Raw genomic sequence first — 16126 nt, forward strand, 5'->3', positions numbered from 1 at the left:
CTGGAGCATCCAGTGCGCTTACCTAGACTGAAGGGGGGTTGAATGTGTTGCCAGCGTTAAGACGGCGCGCAGAGTTAATGAAATATCTCCAAATGGGAGTCAGGAGTGCGTGCAGAGATAAGCCTGATGTGGTTTATATACCCAGAAAGCAAGTGCTCCTCTCCTCATATTGTCCAAGAGCGTTTGCATAGCTGGCGAAGTGGCTCTGCTCTTGCTGACTCGCTAACATTGCATGGTGTTTGTTTTCCCCTTGCTATGACGTGAGGCAAAATATTGGCCATATGTTCATCGGCAATAAATTGGTCTTAAGCGCAAACACAGCTCCCTGCGGAAACTGTTTTTACCCTAGACAACTAGTTTTCTCTCTTTGGGATGCTCTCGGGACAAGAAATTACCTGCTGTGCAATTTAGGAGAATTAAAGTAACAACAGTCTCTTTAAGAGATAATTGTGCTCCAGTGGAAGAGCTGCTGGTTGATCTTTATACTGCCACCTATTATTCCTCACACCGGGCTCTCTAATAAATCGCTTGGTAACCAAGAAGCAGCGCTGTCCAGAGAGCAGATGTGGCATGTTATCCACGCCACAGTGGCGTTTACATTAGATACCCTGATACAATGATTGATAACCAAGGTCACAGTCATCCACAATGATTCGGGACCAGGGCATCTCCCAGGAGGCAGACTACTAACACCTAATGTTTGCTGTATAGATCCACATGTGTCGACACCGCAAAACACCCGTAACTGAGAGCCGGGGCCACAACCGAGGGAAGAATGTGTTATCAGTGACGTGGAAAATAAAATCTCCAAAAGACAAAATCTCTTCTCAGAGATAAAATAACTAGACACAAAATTACACATAATCCAGTAATAATAATCATCTCGATTAAAAACCCACGTACTGTATTTCCATGCAACGAAATAGGTGTGTCTTGAAATTACGCACAAATTGAAAACAACCGTTCTCTACTTGTGTAAAACGTGAAGGAAAAATAAAATCAAATATATAAATTGATCCTACCGATTACTGGTTCCTCTTAATTTAATATTCATACTGAATAACTGATGGCGCATCTGAACAAATTAATTTGTGTCACTGCGGCTTAAAATAACAAGTCACGGGTTAAACTATCAATTGTTTAGAAGGTTACATAAAATATGTCTTATATCAATAAAGAGCAGGGATATCACTCGTTATCATCCTTTATTTCAAAGCTATATCTTAATAAAAGTGTTTTTTACGCGCTTCTTTACACTTGTTGCGCGCACATCAGCAACGTGTCCTTGCGTTGGAAAAAATCCCTTTCCCGTATCAAAGGCCGTATACACGACTCTTTGTGGCGTAAAGACGATGACAGGGATCTCCAGTAATTGTCGAGGAGGAAAACAATACGAGACAAACACCAGTTGTGTGATTGTGACACCTTGAGGGGAAGGATAACTTAAATCAGCACAATGATTTTATTGTGGGCAGCCTGGAATCCATGCATGATAATAATGGTGTTGCCTAGTAGTGCAGGAGCGACCATCAATCAATAGCGAATACATTACTGATGTTTTTTGTGCGCGGCCACTTTGCTGATAAAAGAAAGAGATTATCCTCCCTGTCATCACTGTGTTCAAGAGTATCGCTAAGACTCGGAGGACATAAATAAATAAATTGGCCTCATACCCCGTTTAAAATTCCACATTAAGGCAAAGTAGTTAGAGTTGGAATGTATTCATGAGGTTCAGACGAATGAGAAAAAGCTTTCCACTCAGCTGCACTGTGAATACTCTAGTGCTGTTTGAGATTTGCCACAAGTGCTCTGGGCGCTAAATACAAGACCTCCTGAAAAGGGATGGGTAAGATAGGCCCTGTCGGTCAAGCTATTATCAATCCCTGGCCTGAAGCCTGATGACTCAGGTACTTCACATGTAGTTAACGTCTGCGTAAGGACGCTGATGATACACATTCTGAAATCAATCAATTCAAGTTTTAATGTATCGACCACTAGAGGAGAACGGAAAGATGGAGAGCTTCTCGACACACAAATTCCAGGAAGACTGGGTTGGTTTCATGGAAGACGCACTTAAAAAGTTCGATTAAACCTGAGGGCTCACTTGTATGGCTTAGACTAACCCACGATGACGGTCAGTGGTGTCAAAGTGAAAGGCTCGACACTTTTTCTCTTGTTTTTTTTTTGAACAAACACGTACACTTAGAGAGGTTTAGTGTTTGATCGCTAAACCCTTCTCGTTAAAGCAAGTGAATGACTTTTTTGAGCTCTTCAACATAGGTGAAGCAAGAAAAAAGAGATGAGTTGTTTCTCAACAAAGTACTCAATTCTGCACATGGTAGAATATTACCATTTCTCAAATAACAATGGTGCTTTATGACTTTGAGGAGCTGTGGAGTGTCGGTCGATCTGTCCTCACATTTTTGCCCTATTACCTATTGGGGAGTAAGAGAAAAGAGGGAATATAGTGGAAAAGTGGTGAGACATGTCAAAAGTGTTGGCTGGTTGGAAAAAAAAAGTTCTCAGCACTCATGAAATGTCTTGCATTTCCATCAAAATATCTGATTTATCGGTTGTTGCGTTTAATGATTTTGTGGTCATTAAATGAATAACTTGAATGCCTCTTTTTCAGTGTTAGCATCCCATGCAAGGCCAGTGCTTGGCCTTGGAGAGCCATATAGCTGTTTGTAAATCGTGTTTCTGAGGCGAAGGATCAAAAATACACTACTAAGAAAACATTCTATAAGGATTTTCGCCCCGGTGGCACGTGGGCACAAAACAAATGCTTCAGTGAAGGTCAGTTGCTTGAAAAGCAACATGCTTCTGATGATAATGAAGAATAGATCCAATAAAAGTTTTCTCTTAAATGTCAATCGGAACGAGTCAGGTGGACTATCATCAGAAAGGGCTGCAGATGTTAAAGCAAATGTGAGAGCAATGATCTGCAGATACGACATCTTTGTTGTTCAACAGCCACATATGTGAATGGAGTTTTATACAAAGGTGGAATGTAAACGAAAAGAAAAACTTGATTGAATAGAAAAAGATATGGGGTTATAGGACATAAGATTCTTTTTTTTCTAATGTTAAGTGACTCGTAGTGTTGTGAAGGTTTCTACAGATGAGCTTTGATTGAACCATTTAAAAAACAACAATGTTGTGTTACAACACTGGAACACTGAGCCATGCTAGCAGATCTGAGGCTAAAGTACAGTGGTGCTCCAAGTTAAAGGATAACATCAACACACTAACATGCATCAATAAATTATCTCTGCTCACAATAATAATGTTAACTTTGCACTATTTTAATTTTTGATCAGGATTTACATCACTGATGTTGACCTGTTAGCATGCTAACATGTTAGTAACGCATGTACAGGTGAAGGTGATTCATTGGGGCAAGTACAAATACAAATTTCATTTGGTATAATCCTGAGTGGGACATGATTGAAATACTGTATATTCCTCCAGATGTTTTTATTTGTCGCATTTCTGCAGCTATACTCAAGAAGGTCACATGACTGGATCAGTTCCAACACCATGGACAATAACATCTTGAAAGCAAAGATCACTTGAGCAACAAGGAAGCACTCAGAATGCATACCTTGCCAAAACGATGCGAATTCTTTATCAGGGGTATGTCAGCACCTATTAAAAACAAGCAAACAAACAAAACAAACAAACAAACAAACAAACAAACAAACAACAAACAAACAAAGCCTTCCAATATGCTGAAAAAATTATTTAAATGTCAAAAACAGGGGAAAAAAGAATTGGTATCCGTACACTCTACATAGCCCTTACTCAACTTATATGAAAACATTCCGGAAAATCAATTTCAATAGTTATATAGATATACAGTATATTATATTATATATATATACATATTATATATAGAGGGATATATTGTGAACAAATAAACATTCATTTTTCAAGTACCGCCACTGTATCCGCCGCAGTGGGTCACAGCGAGCTGGAGCCTATCCCAGCTGGCATAGGGCGTGAGGCAGGGGACACTCAAGGCACGACACCAGTGCACCACGGAGCCACATACAAAGACGCACACACACACTCACTCCTACGGGCAATTTGGGACTGGCCAATCAACCTGAAGCGCATGCTTTTGGAGGTGGGAGGAAGCCGGAAAACCCGGAGAGAACCCACATGGACACGGGGAGAGCATGCAAACTCCACACAGAGCAGGACTCGAACCCAGATCCGCCGTGTTGTGAGGCGACAGCGCTAACCACTGCGCCACTGTGCCGCAGCGGCAAACATTACTAAATGAATTTAAAAGTCTTTCTTGAACTTTTTAAAGGACAGAGATTTAAATTAAGTGTTACATAACATTTTCAGCAGGATGGAAGACCACAACCAAATGGAAGGTCTGCAATTCTTTCAAGGTACTCTGTTGGAGTTAATTTACAAAGCAAGATAATGAGTAAATTCATAAAGAGAAAACTTAAGACACGTGGGGAACAATGGCCTGGCACTTTGCTATCAACCTACTATCGAAGGTGAATATCCTTTTGAATCTATGCTCCAAAGATTCTGCTTGAATCGGTGCTGCTTGAGTGAAGGAAAGGATAGCCTTGGATTTCTGGATATGACCTTCACTTATGCTGCATATTCTTTCAGGAAATAAAAGATTTATGGTTCATTTTTAAAGTAAAGCATGGGAAAAAAATCTGGATTTTAAAGAGGAGTGTCTCAAGGGCAGTCTTTTTTCAACAAATGTAGCCTTGCCAATATGCTGTGTTTACAGTAATATCAGATTGTCTGAGGAAACGTTATACTTTAACCATCATTGTTACTTACAAGAATGAGTCAGGACGGTAGATCTCAATAACTACTCTACTGTTTATCTCTCCTTAAAACTTTCAACACACAGTAAAGACGTGAAAAGGGGCTATTCCTTTCGAGTTCAGTACTTGAATTACTGTGGGTTATTTTTTTACTTTCTGTGGTTACAAGTTCAACTTAAACTCATACTCTAAGCAGGATTTGTGTCATGCGAGGGTTTCCAGAACATATAAAGATATTTTTAAGTCAAAACTATATGTTCACATCTTACATGTACTGGAGAAATGTCTTTTGATATGATGGGATTTTTAATCTCCTCTGTTATTTACTTTTATATTGAAAATTTAACATCTTGTAAAGTAAATAATTGCAGTTCACACTGGACAACTTCAAAAACTTCTTTCCAAATGTTTTTCATTTTTGATAGAAATCTGGTGATCAGTCCTCTGCATCTCAGCACACAACAGTCAACATATATTTTGAGAGCAGAAATGAGATATATACTTTTTTATAACTGTACAGTACGCTGCAGCTTGTTAACATACACACTTAACTTTCCTACTCTACAGTACAGCCACTTCAGTTTGGTTGCACATAAGAAATTCAAGGTAACAGGGAAAGTTTGGTTCACACAAGTTTTGCAAACAGTAGATTTAAGACACAAAACACATGATACTGTATCATTTCACTTTACCACTGAAAAACGGTTACGCAGTTGGAGCTGATGTTTGAATAATCCACTTTCTATAACTGCTCAACACTTCTGGGGTCACATGAACACCACACAGTATTCACAATTTGTTACGAGGAGATAGTGCTTACCGCTGAGCCATCATGTCAACTGTGTTTGAAAAATGTTTGAAATAATTAAAATGGATTAACACATGGCCTTAAAATCAACTGACAGTACTGATAATGCAATTATGCAGTCACTTGAGCAGTCATATGTAATAACAATGAGTATCTAGTGTAGGAGGTGGATTATTTTTTCCAATAACAGTTTGTTTCAAAAGCTAACCTGCCTGAATAATTACTGCTCTTTGATGTGTACTTACAACAATAATATTTAGTGAAGGTAGGTGCATTTTTGCAGTAAGTGTTATACGTAGCATTTCCAGAGAATACTTTAATAGCAATGATTTGGCTTCCTGTCCACATACTTTCGTGGTTTGGAAGGTACGAGGACTAAATCTAAACCCTCACCCTAGGTTTATATTTACAGTAGTTTGAAGTTAAAATTGATATCAAACAGCTAATTATTCAAGAAAACACCCTCTACAATTACTTATTTTTGTTAGCTAAGTTTTCTATGGCCAATAAGCAAAGTTTTCTGTAATTTAATAAATTATGTGTTGCAGTCATATTGAATGTAACACAGCCTATTGATTTAACTCAGATGAAGTAGTCTTTGTGCTGCTTTAAAACACAATGTGAATATTTTTTTGCCACCATCAATTAATTCTAAATAGTTTGTATCATGAACTACAGTCACTAAGGGCTTCAATCTAATAGTGCACAAGAAGTGCAAGATTAGACTTTCAATATTTCTTTCTGCTCCACAAAGGCTTGCAGAAAAGTATGTTATTTGCTTCAAATTTGACTAAATTTGATAATTACAAAAATAAAGACCAGTAATTGCACACTGAAGGCCACTCTTAGGTTTGTATGTAGTTGTCTTTAGGGAATGTGTGAATGTTTCTGGCTGCATGATTTTCTGTGTGTGTTTCTGCATGTGTGCAGAGAAAGTACCTATTTGAGTATGAGGAGCATCCCATCAGGATATTTAACCTAAACAACACAATGGAGAGAAACAGAAGGGCTTTGTGGCATGAAACACTCACCTTGAACCGGGCTGCTCCTTGCAGACACAAGGATTACCCATCTGCACATTTTTGAAGCCTTTTGATTAACAATGTGTCCAAAATGAAAGATGAAAAGGAGAAAACACAATTTAGAGATTTCAATGGCTGTCTGCAGATGGGTTGCCAACATATTTGGATAATTAACATTTAGATATTTTCTTTATATCAGACCCATGATGGCAATTAACATGTTTTGTGAAGAGGTGAAAACTTTTTTACAGGCAGTGAAGATGGATGAAAATGCATTAGAGGAGGTCACGAAAATGGGATTCTATTATTTTTGCTAAAAGGATGCTTTTATAAGGTGACAGCAATTGAGGAATAAAACCCCAAGGGCAAATAAAGGATAAAGAACTCATCTTTAATTGGCAATCATTTTGCTTCATATGAATACAACACAAAATTTCCAATCCACATTTCTATTGACTGCATGGCAAGTCTCTCTTGAACCAGAATTATCAAAGCCAAAATGAACTACAATGGTGAACAAAAAGGACAACTCTATTTCTCAGCAAGCCAAAGGTTTGCAAATTGCCCACTCTGTATTCACCATGATACGATACATATCGATGAGAAAAGCTATTGTTGACAAATGGATCAAAAGATGCAAACGTTATAAAGATTTAAAAAGAAAAATTGGCAAAAAAAATGAAATTATATCTGCATATTTGAATAACTATACACTGACATGTGAATATGTGTATCTTGACTAAAAAAAGAATAGAAAATTTATGACACTGTCTCAGCACCCATGTGACTGCCTCAATGTAATTTTTTATCTGAGTTGTCGTATGGACTATCATAGCAATTTAAGTACTGATTCATTTTTTTGCCCTAGCACTTTATTTATGGGTTACAGCAGTTTGCATATTAACCAAGAAAAAAAGCCTTCACCACATAAACTTCTCTCTGCTGCCACCTAATGGCAGGAGTGTGTGTTAAATCTGACCTCTGGAGCCCAGCTGAGGAAAAGTGTGCACCAACACATCCTCTCTCTTTTAGGTAATTAGGTCTTTTATCTAGGAGACACATACAGCTACTTTAACATTGGATATCCAGCCGTCCTAATGGGCCATTATTCAAATAAATGGGGGAAACACACTGGGGTTGGTGACCCCCTCCGTGCGACAGGGCCCTCCATCCAGCCACACCTGCTGAGACAAGGTAACATTTATAACTGACACCTTCGTAGGACAGAGATGAAATGGCAGGTGGGGTCAGCTGTAAGGAGCACATCGGGCCTGTCATATTGCAAACATATCCATTTGGTACAGCTCTACTCTTGTGGTTGCCAGGCTACTGCCTAATACACGATGACTGAGTGTGCGACAGGAAAACAGAAGTAAGATGTTGACTTTGAGATAAGTACCTCTTCAAATTAAACAGCACCATCACATTGCATTCAAAATAACATATTCACAGGTCAACTTTAAATGGTTCTAATTTGGAAAAAAAAATCTAAAAAAACCAAAACCTCAAATCCCTGTGTTCTTCAACTCACCAAATCATCAAATTTGCATACCAGTTATGTTAGTTAGTGCATTTAATTATTTATGTTTTAATTGCACAGAATGAAGGGGATAATATCACTGTACGGTAGTGCTGTAGTGTGTGTGCTCCAGTCATCCGAACACTCGGATGTCTACTTATTAAAGTACACAAAAAGATAATTATGTCCAGCTCTGTCTAAACATTGCCACGGTGCCGCACTAGAAAATCATCGCTGAATTGGCCACAGGAGAGGCTTAGGCCTCTTATGATTAATGTGCTTGATCACACACACACACACACACACACACACACACACACACACACACACACACACACACACACACACACACACACACACACACACACACACACACACACACACACACACACACACACACACACACACTCAGGACTGGTAAAGGCATGTCAAGTCACTCTCTCTCCGGCTCCCCTCTAGAGTCAAGGGTTGGCAAAATTGTTTTGATGGCACCGATTGTCACTTCTGGACTCATCAGGCATATAAACTCACCTTTGGGCTCCAGAGTGATGAGCTTGCAGAAGATCTTTTCTCTTCCCAAAAAAACCACACGTCCTCATGACTGCACCGGCCGTAAATCGGCAAAGGCTTTGAGGATTCTCTACACAGATACAAAGGGGGTTTAATATTTCAGTGAGCACAGAAAACAAAAGCACAGAAAGCTTAAACAAGGTCTGTGAGCCTACAAGATAGCACATCTGTGGTGATCATAGATTGTACTGTAGTCATACTGAAAAAAAAACATTGCCTTAGGATTTTCCTGTGCCGTTATAGAGCATTTGATGTTTTGTAAAATAGCTGTGAGGATGAAATAAATCAGTGGGTCCACATTTGGCTCATTCCCACCAGCTCTCCCACAAAACACCCATGACCTGGAAAAGCTTGTTGAATAGAGTTACTGATGTCATTGGAGAGATGGTATTGATTGACCACAGGGCAGCAAAGGGCAATGCAATTAAGAGACAAGAAAACATACAGCGTTAAAGACTGTGTAAATAAAGAGACTCTGCAGTATGACCGGACAAAGGCCAGTCCAGGGCCCATTCAGGAGCCGCTTGTTCGCCATTGGCCTGGGGTCTTCTCCAAGGATTCAAGGATTTAGGGTCTGGCAGGGAGGCCTGGGGGAGGTGGCAGTGAAAAGAGAGGAGGAGTGTGTGCGTCCAGAGGGATAAGGATGGAAGGTGTTGCTAGGCTGTCTCTGAGAGGTTGACAAGAGCTTAGTCCTCGTTGTGTCCGGAACTATCAGGTGATCACGGATGATCTGCGTCTCAAGGAGGGGGTCGTCGAGAGGAAGATGCTGCATTTTATAAGGATCTGCTTTGCTGTCTTCATTACTCACTTTCTTCAAAATTGTTTCCTTTTCTATCTGAGTGGTAATGCTAAAGCAAGTTAGACGCTTCTACATTTGACTAAACCCGTGATTGAATTGACTTCTTCTATTATTGGTCTACAGGGTGCTGAACTAGTAAATTATCCATAAAGATAGAATCATAAAATTGTGTCCATTTACTATGTAAACAATATGGGATCAGGACGTAGTCTAGGTTTCATTGCTATGTGGGAGGATTGATTGTCAAGCACTTCATTTCCTGCCACCTACGGAGTTTTCCTTTTCCTCATTGTCTTTTAGACTGGTCCATACAATAATAAAGCAAGCGAACAATAATAAGGTCTTTCACAACAAGAAGCACACAACACTGCATTTATGTAGCATAGGAGTAAGTAAAAATAATAGAATTGATGGCAAAAACAATAACCTCTTCACAACTGAACCACAGTCACGACCCACTAGAGAGACCGAAATACACTCCAGGGTTGACAGATAGATGAATAGATGGATGGATGGATAGATTAATAGATAGATAGATAGATAGATAGATAGATAGATAGATAGATAGACAGACAGACAGACAGACAGACAGACAGACAGACAGACAGACAGACAGACAGACAGACAGACAGACAGAGAGAGAGAGAGAGAGAGAGAGAGAGAGAGAGAGAGAGAGAGAGAGATAGATAGATAGATAGATAGATAGATAGATAGATAGATAGATAGATAGATAGATAGATAGATAGATAGATAGATAGATAGATAGATAGATAGATAGATAGATAGAAGCTGTACTTAGGATATTTTAAATTATATCATGCTAACATGTTAAACAATGACGAGGGTAAGATGCAGATGTTTAGATATTTATCATACCCAGCATAATATAGTGCTTTATTTTATTTTATTCTTTAGTTTCTTTGTATATTGCCAAAATACAACTTACCATAATTTAAGAAATTGCTCAAGCTTAGAGAAGAAACTGATGGAAATATCTTTGATTTAGTACAGGCCTGGTTATAAATCAAAGGGCTGGACAAATTTTAAATCTTGACTAGATTATGACAAATTCTTTTAATAATTGAGATATCACTTGATGGTATTTCAATTAACATAGCAGTAATGTACACACATAAGAAAATGAAGATTGCATGATGTAATGGCTGTTGAATAATGACACAAGAAGCAAAGATTAGTCTCCTCTAAAGCTGTTTCATCAGTTGTCAGGCACAAAATCCTCCAGGCAAGAAAAAAGCGGAATGCTGATCAGTCCAGCTTGGCAGCCAGGCACCATTTAAATTTACTTTCATGGTAACATTATAGGATAAATATATTAATAAATTAATATATTTACACTCAGCAAATGGTACCAACACTAACACAACTTGGAACTGTCAACACTGTTTTTCAATTTCACTTTTTCCAGTTCAGAGTCGAAGGGGCATCACTCATACACACAACACTCTCAACCTAGTGGATAGCCTGTTTGATCCAAGTCTTGTTCAGGCAAAATCACAGAGCTGGGGGGTCACCTCTTCTTGCAAGCTCCCTCTCATCTTCCTCTGCCCCCGCTGTATCTGCATTCAGTCAGAAACAATGGTGTGTTCTTCATCTTGCTCCCAGGTGTCAGCGCAAACACAATCCTGGGACAATTTACCTCACCCTGCCTTTCTTGTTCATCATATGAGGTGTGTGCCTCTGCTTATTCTCATTTACATGATTTATTTTGCTCTAAACTTTTGTCATTCAAATTAATCTGTTATCTAGAAAAAAAAGATGGGTCAGTGGATAGGGTGAGTCTGTCATCCCTGCTTCTATATGTGCATTGTAACCCACCGGAGGAGGAAAGCAGCAGTTGTTTCCTTCAGCTACAGGTATATATGATGGATTTTTTTTGTGTGTGTGAATGCATTGCCTTTCAAATGTGTCACTTTTAAAGTGCTTCACGTAACAAATAAACAGGATGACTGTGACCTTCTACTCAAAAGCAGTGATACAGAATAGTTGTTGAACCCTTTTCTGGAGAAGTGCTGATGGCATCAGAGAAGTGCCCCAATGTATAGGAAGAGTGCTGGACATTGTATGTAGTAGATTCAATGTTCTTCCACTGAAGAGAGGTCTATAGATATTATAAATTGTCAGTTCCAGTACCAGTGTATCCACTCAAGCCCTTGACCATGAATTTTAAAGCATTTGCCACTCGACCAAGGTGTTTTCCGTACTGTGCACACACACCCACACACACACACACACACACACACACACACACACACACACACACACACACACACACACACACACACACACACACACACATTTTATATATATATATATATATATATATATATATATATATATATACACACACACACACACACATATATTCTGTATACGCATTATATATATATATATATATATATATATATATATATATATATATATATATATATATATATATATATATATATATATATATATATATATACTGTGTATATGTATATATATATATATATATTGTGTATATATATGAGAGAGAGAGAGAGAGAGAGAGAGAGAGGTTAGCTGAGTATGTCATGTAAGATTTCATATATGTGCAGTAAATCAAGCAAGCTGCAGACAGTGGAAGGAACCAACAGTGATAGAGAGTGAAACGGAAGAATTGATAGGTTCAATCTTAAGAGATGGAAACGATTAGATTTGGTGAGGGTGGGTTCTGGAGACATGGGGGTAATATTCCCAGACATCTTTTCACAATAAATATATTTTTAATTTGTGCTCTTTTATTAACCAGCAAAATCACTTCAAAATGAATAGCACATTATTAAGTCTTCTAGTGGCTCTTACTGTTCTTTATCATGAGTTTGTATCACTGTGCAATTCATCTCCAGCACGTCTTCACTCTAAATGTGTTTTATATGAGCCATCATTTATCATGGCCTGTCAGCTCTTAACTGTATCATTATTCAGTCTAGAGTTATAAATTGGAATCATTAAACGGTTTTTCATATAATCTGATCCAATAACTGCTAGCCCTTTATTGGCTTGTGAAAAGAAAACAGTAAATACAATTGTCTGTCCAGATTTTGGAGATAGCCATCTCTCTCAGGCTGAAATGAAATTAGGCCAGCCAGGGAGACAGGATCAATGTCAGCAGATTTGTTCGAATTTCATCGTGGAGGAGACGGGGTTGAGCAGATGAAGGATGGAGAGAAAAGGAAGCTGACACTGCTGAACCCGATGAGGAATGTGGGCTTAGCTGTCAATATTTTTTTCATGCAGTGTCACATCAATCAGAGATGTCTTTTCAACTCCTATGTGCAGCTCTGTACAGACATTCATAATGGAGATATTACATTCCCTGAACTCAGCTAAATATGTGGTCTCTATCTTTTTTTCTTGGAATCCAAAATGTGTTAGTAGAGGAGACGTGATTAACAATGACAATGTGGGGTCAAATTTTTCATCTCTTGAATCTTATTCTAATCAGAGGAGGACCTTGACAGCATGAACCATCTCTGTGAGTCTTACAACCAGGTGCTAGAAAGTATTTAAGCCTAATTTTTGTATAGTCAGAAAGTTTTACAAATTCAAAATTGAAATTACATTTTTATATCAAATAATACATACACAGATTTTCTCTGAATAAATTTCAAATAAAAAAAGATTCAAATTACCAAATTACAAAGGTCAAGACTGCCACCGTCTGGCATCCTCACAGACTGCTACAGTCGAGTTCTTTAGAAAAGATTTCTGTTTTGTGTCCCTGTTTTCTCCTTCATTCCATAAACGGACAGTGACAAAGGTCTCAGTGAGAGCAAACTCACGGGTGAAGACTGCCACCCTCTGGTCAATTCACACACTAAACTGTTGTGTATCTACTGTATACTGTGTTTATTTTATTTATTTTATTTCCAATTACACAATTTTGCTATATTTAATATGTGGATGGTCTGCGGAATTACAGAGAACATACATGTGAGATCAATTGGAAGAGAACAAAGGGCATGTTCTGCAGCAGGCTCTTTTTCACACTGAACAAACCCCCGGCCTTTTCTACGAGCCTATGCTGCCATCTACTGGAGTATGCACCAAAATAATGGCGTGGGGTTTGAGACAAAAACTTCTGAAGGAAATGAGTTCAAACCGTGAACTCTTAATTTGAAAAGCAAAGGTGTGCAGCTTATTAAAATCATCCTACCATCATTCTCTGACACTCAGTTCCATCATTTACCCTGAGACTGTGCTGTTTGTGAAGAGTGAGACACAAGTAAGTTGTGAAATTCTAGTTAAATTAAATCTTTTAAGTGTGAAAATACTTTCAAATCATTTGCTGTGTGTGACAGAGATATTCATCATCAGACTGTCATCATTAGAACTGAGTGAACAACTTCCTTGGGCCAGATGGTGGCGTGTTCGTACCAGGTAGTGCAGGGGTGTGTACAAATTTTGGAATTTATATCTAAGAAGCAAATACAACTTGGTTCCTTTCTTTTCTTAATATTTTCTTTTAGTGTAATGATGACATAACGCTGATGTGATCATCTGAAATATGAAGAAGAAACAAACTTTATGTGTAAAATAAGAATGATTGAGTCCAAGTTTATCAGAACAATTTATTTGTTTGCTAAATGTCCAGGATTCCAGACTAGGACTATTTACCTCTACTGGCCCGTATTTCCACCTGCATGTCAAAGGTGTTTATATGTAAACTCCTTGTGAAGAGGGGCAGTTCACTCCAAGGTCTTTCAATCTGACAGTAAAGTTCAGTCATGCCCTCTTTCCCATCTGTTTGCCCCCTGTATCTGTCTCACAGTGTCCTCAAAACTCTGAGTGTGGAGGAGCTGCAGACTTGAGGAAAATGGCAACACATTGCTCAAAGGGTCCATACGTCAGGAATGAGCTTAACGCTTTCTACAGAGACAAATATAACTTGTAACTCTACTGCTACTTACCCTCTACATGAAAATGACATCTTCAGCTCTTTAGCAGCAAAACGTTTAAATAGAAAACTTGTGATATGACAACTTTAGACTCTCACATTTCTTGAAAAAGAGTAAACTCTTGACTGAATTGATTTAATCATGAGCAAAAAACACAGATAAGTTTCTGATTGCTATAGCAGTTTTAACAAGGCAGGAAGTCAGGACGACTTTAGTTTAAGTGAATCTAAAATGACTTTTGTTGAAAAAATTATCCGAACAGAAATCAGTAAAGGTAACCAAAGATCTCTGTTCCAAATGACAAATATGTTCAGTATTGATTTTTTGTGTTTCCATTTCTGGCAGTCTTAATCTTTAAGATTACATGTTTGAAGTTAAAAGACCAGGGGGACCAGTTTGGTTTGTCTCATCTAGGAGGGACTGCAAATATGAAAATCTGAATTACTTTACTGCTGATTGCTTGAAAACACATTTCACTATAACTGTACAAAATGTTAATGCAGTTAGAATGTTATTCTTTCAGAGCAGATCTGCTTCTAATACTTCTATACCGTTTGATAGACACTGTGAAATAGAGCGTCGACATCGACAATGCTTAAAGTTGATGACATGATCAACCGACTACGTGTTCTCGGTCATCCGTGACCTACTCCTCCTCAGACAGGCTGATTCTGCAAACGTGTCATCACTTTGCACCATCTTGTTGATGCTATCGCAGCCATCTGCATTCTCCCTGAGAACTCGATATGACCCAGAGTGCTATGAAGCAAAGAAACAAGTGGCCGGAATGTTTGTAAGTTTGTCAAGTTGCATAGAATGAAGGGTGTAGTTCAAGGGATTTTGGGTTTCATAGTTGGTCCTAACTTCACAGGATGCAGTTGTCCATTAAAAGCTATGGCCACTGCGTTTAAAGGTGCCACATCTCTTTAAAGTCAGAATTATTCTGTGGTGGATTTAATCTATGTTAGCAATTTTTTACAACTAAAATAATAAGGACTACATATTAAAAAGAAAATAAAAAAAGGATAAATCAATCAAGCCTTTTTCAAACCCTTTCATTTACCCTTGATTAAGCGACATCTTTCTTTACCCGGTGTGTATGCAGAGAAAAGAAAACTATTAAAAGTAGCCCATCAAACCTGTCCTCCAAGACTTGTTTGCACTTGTCTCTGCTCAAGTTCGCTAGAAAATGAGAAAGAGTGCAGAGAATGGCTCAGAATGAATCATCTAAAGACAAGGAGACAGTGACAAATCCATTTTTAGCTTTAACTCAAACATTGTAGCTCCAGAATGCTAATAACGTCTCGCTTGGTTTAGCCAAACTGTCTCAGGAGAGTGAGTATCACTTTCACAGAGTTCCCCCTTTGCTGACAGGTCAGAGCCCTCCTGAAGTAACACCATTTACACAGCGCTGCCCCAGCATCAACACTTCATGGTGTAAAGTTATTATACAGGAGCTGTAGTCGGATTATGTGTGCTCCAAAAACTCAAGACTGGGTGGTTCTTTGAATAGGAGTCCTAGAATATATCCGTACATAACAAATGCTCATGCATCCATGTGCAGGTCATCACAAGTTTTCAGAAGTTTTAAAATAATGCAACTTACATGCTTATACATTTAATCCTGGGAGTATGACCCAAAGGAACACTTTTGGAAGTTTGA

At 38.4% G+C, this 16126-nt stretch overlaps 1 protein-coding gene across 2 annotated transcripts in view; it reads right to left on the reverse strand.

Moving 5' to 3' along the window:
* nkx2.2a (NK2 homeobox 2a) overlaps positions 1 to 16126 on the reverse strand; it is a 34869-nt gene that overhangs the window by 7278 nt on the left and 11465 nt on the right. Inside the window, exon 2 of one of the 2 annotated variants that reach the window (XM_068339579.1) lies at positions 8686 to 8794. The exons of the other annotated variant lie outside the window; for it this stretch is intronic. The gene's annotated coding sequence lies outside the window, so the exon portion shown is untranslated. The remainder of the gene's footprint in view (positions 1 to 8685; positions 8795 to 16126) is intronic. 2 annotated transcript variants of the gene reach the window in all.

Source organism: Antennarius striatus, chromosome 17 (genome assembly GCF_040054535.1).
Source record: "Antennarius striatus isolate MH-2024 chromosome 17, ASM4005453v1, whole genome shotgun sequence".
Classification (NCBI taxonomy): domain Eukaryota; kingdom Metazoa; phylum Chordata; class Actinopteri; order Lophiiformes; family Antennariidae; genus Antennarius; species Antennarius striatus.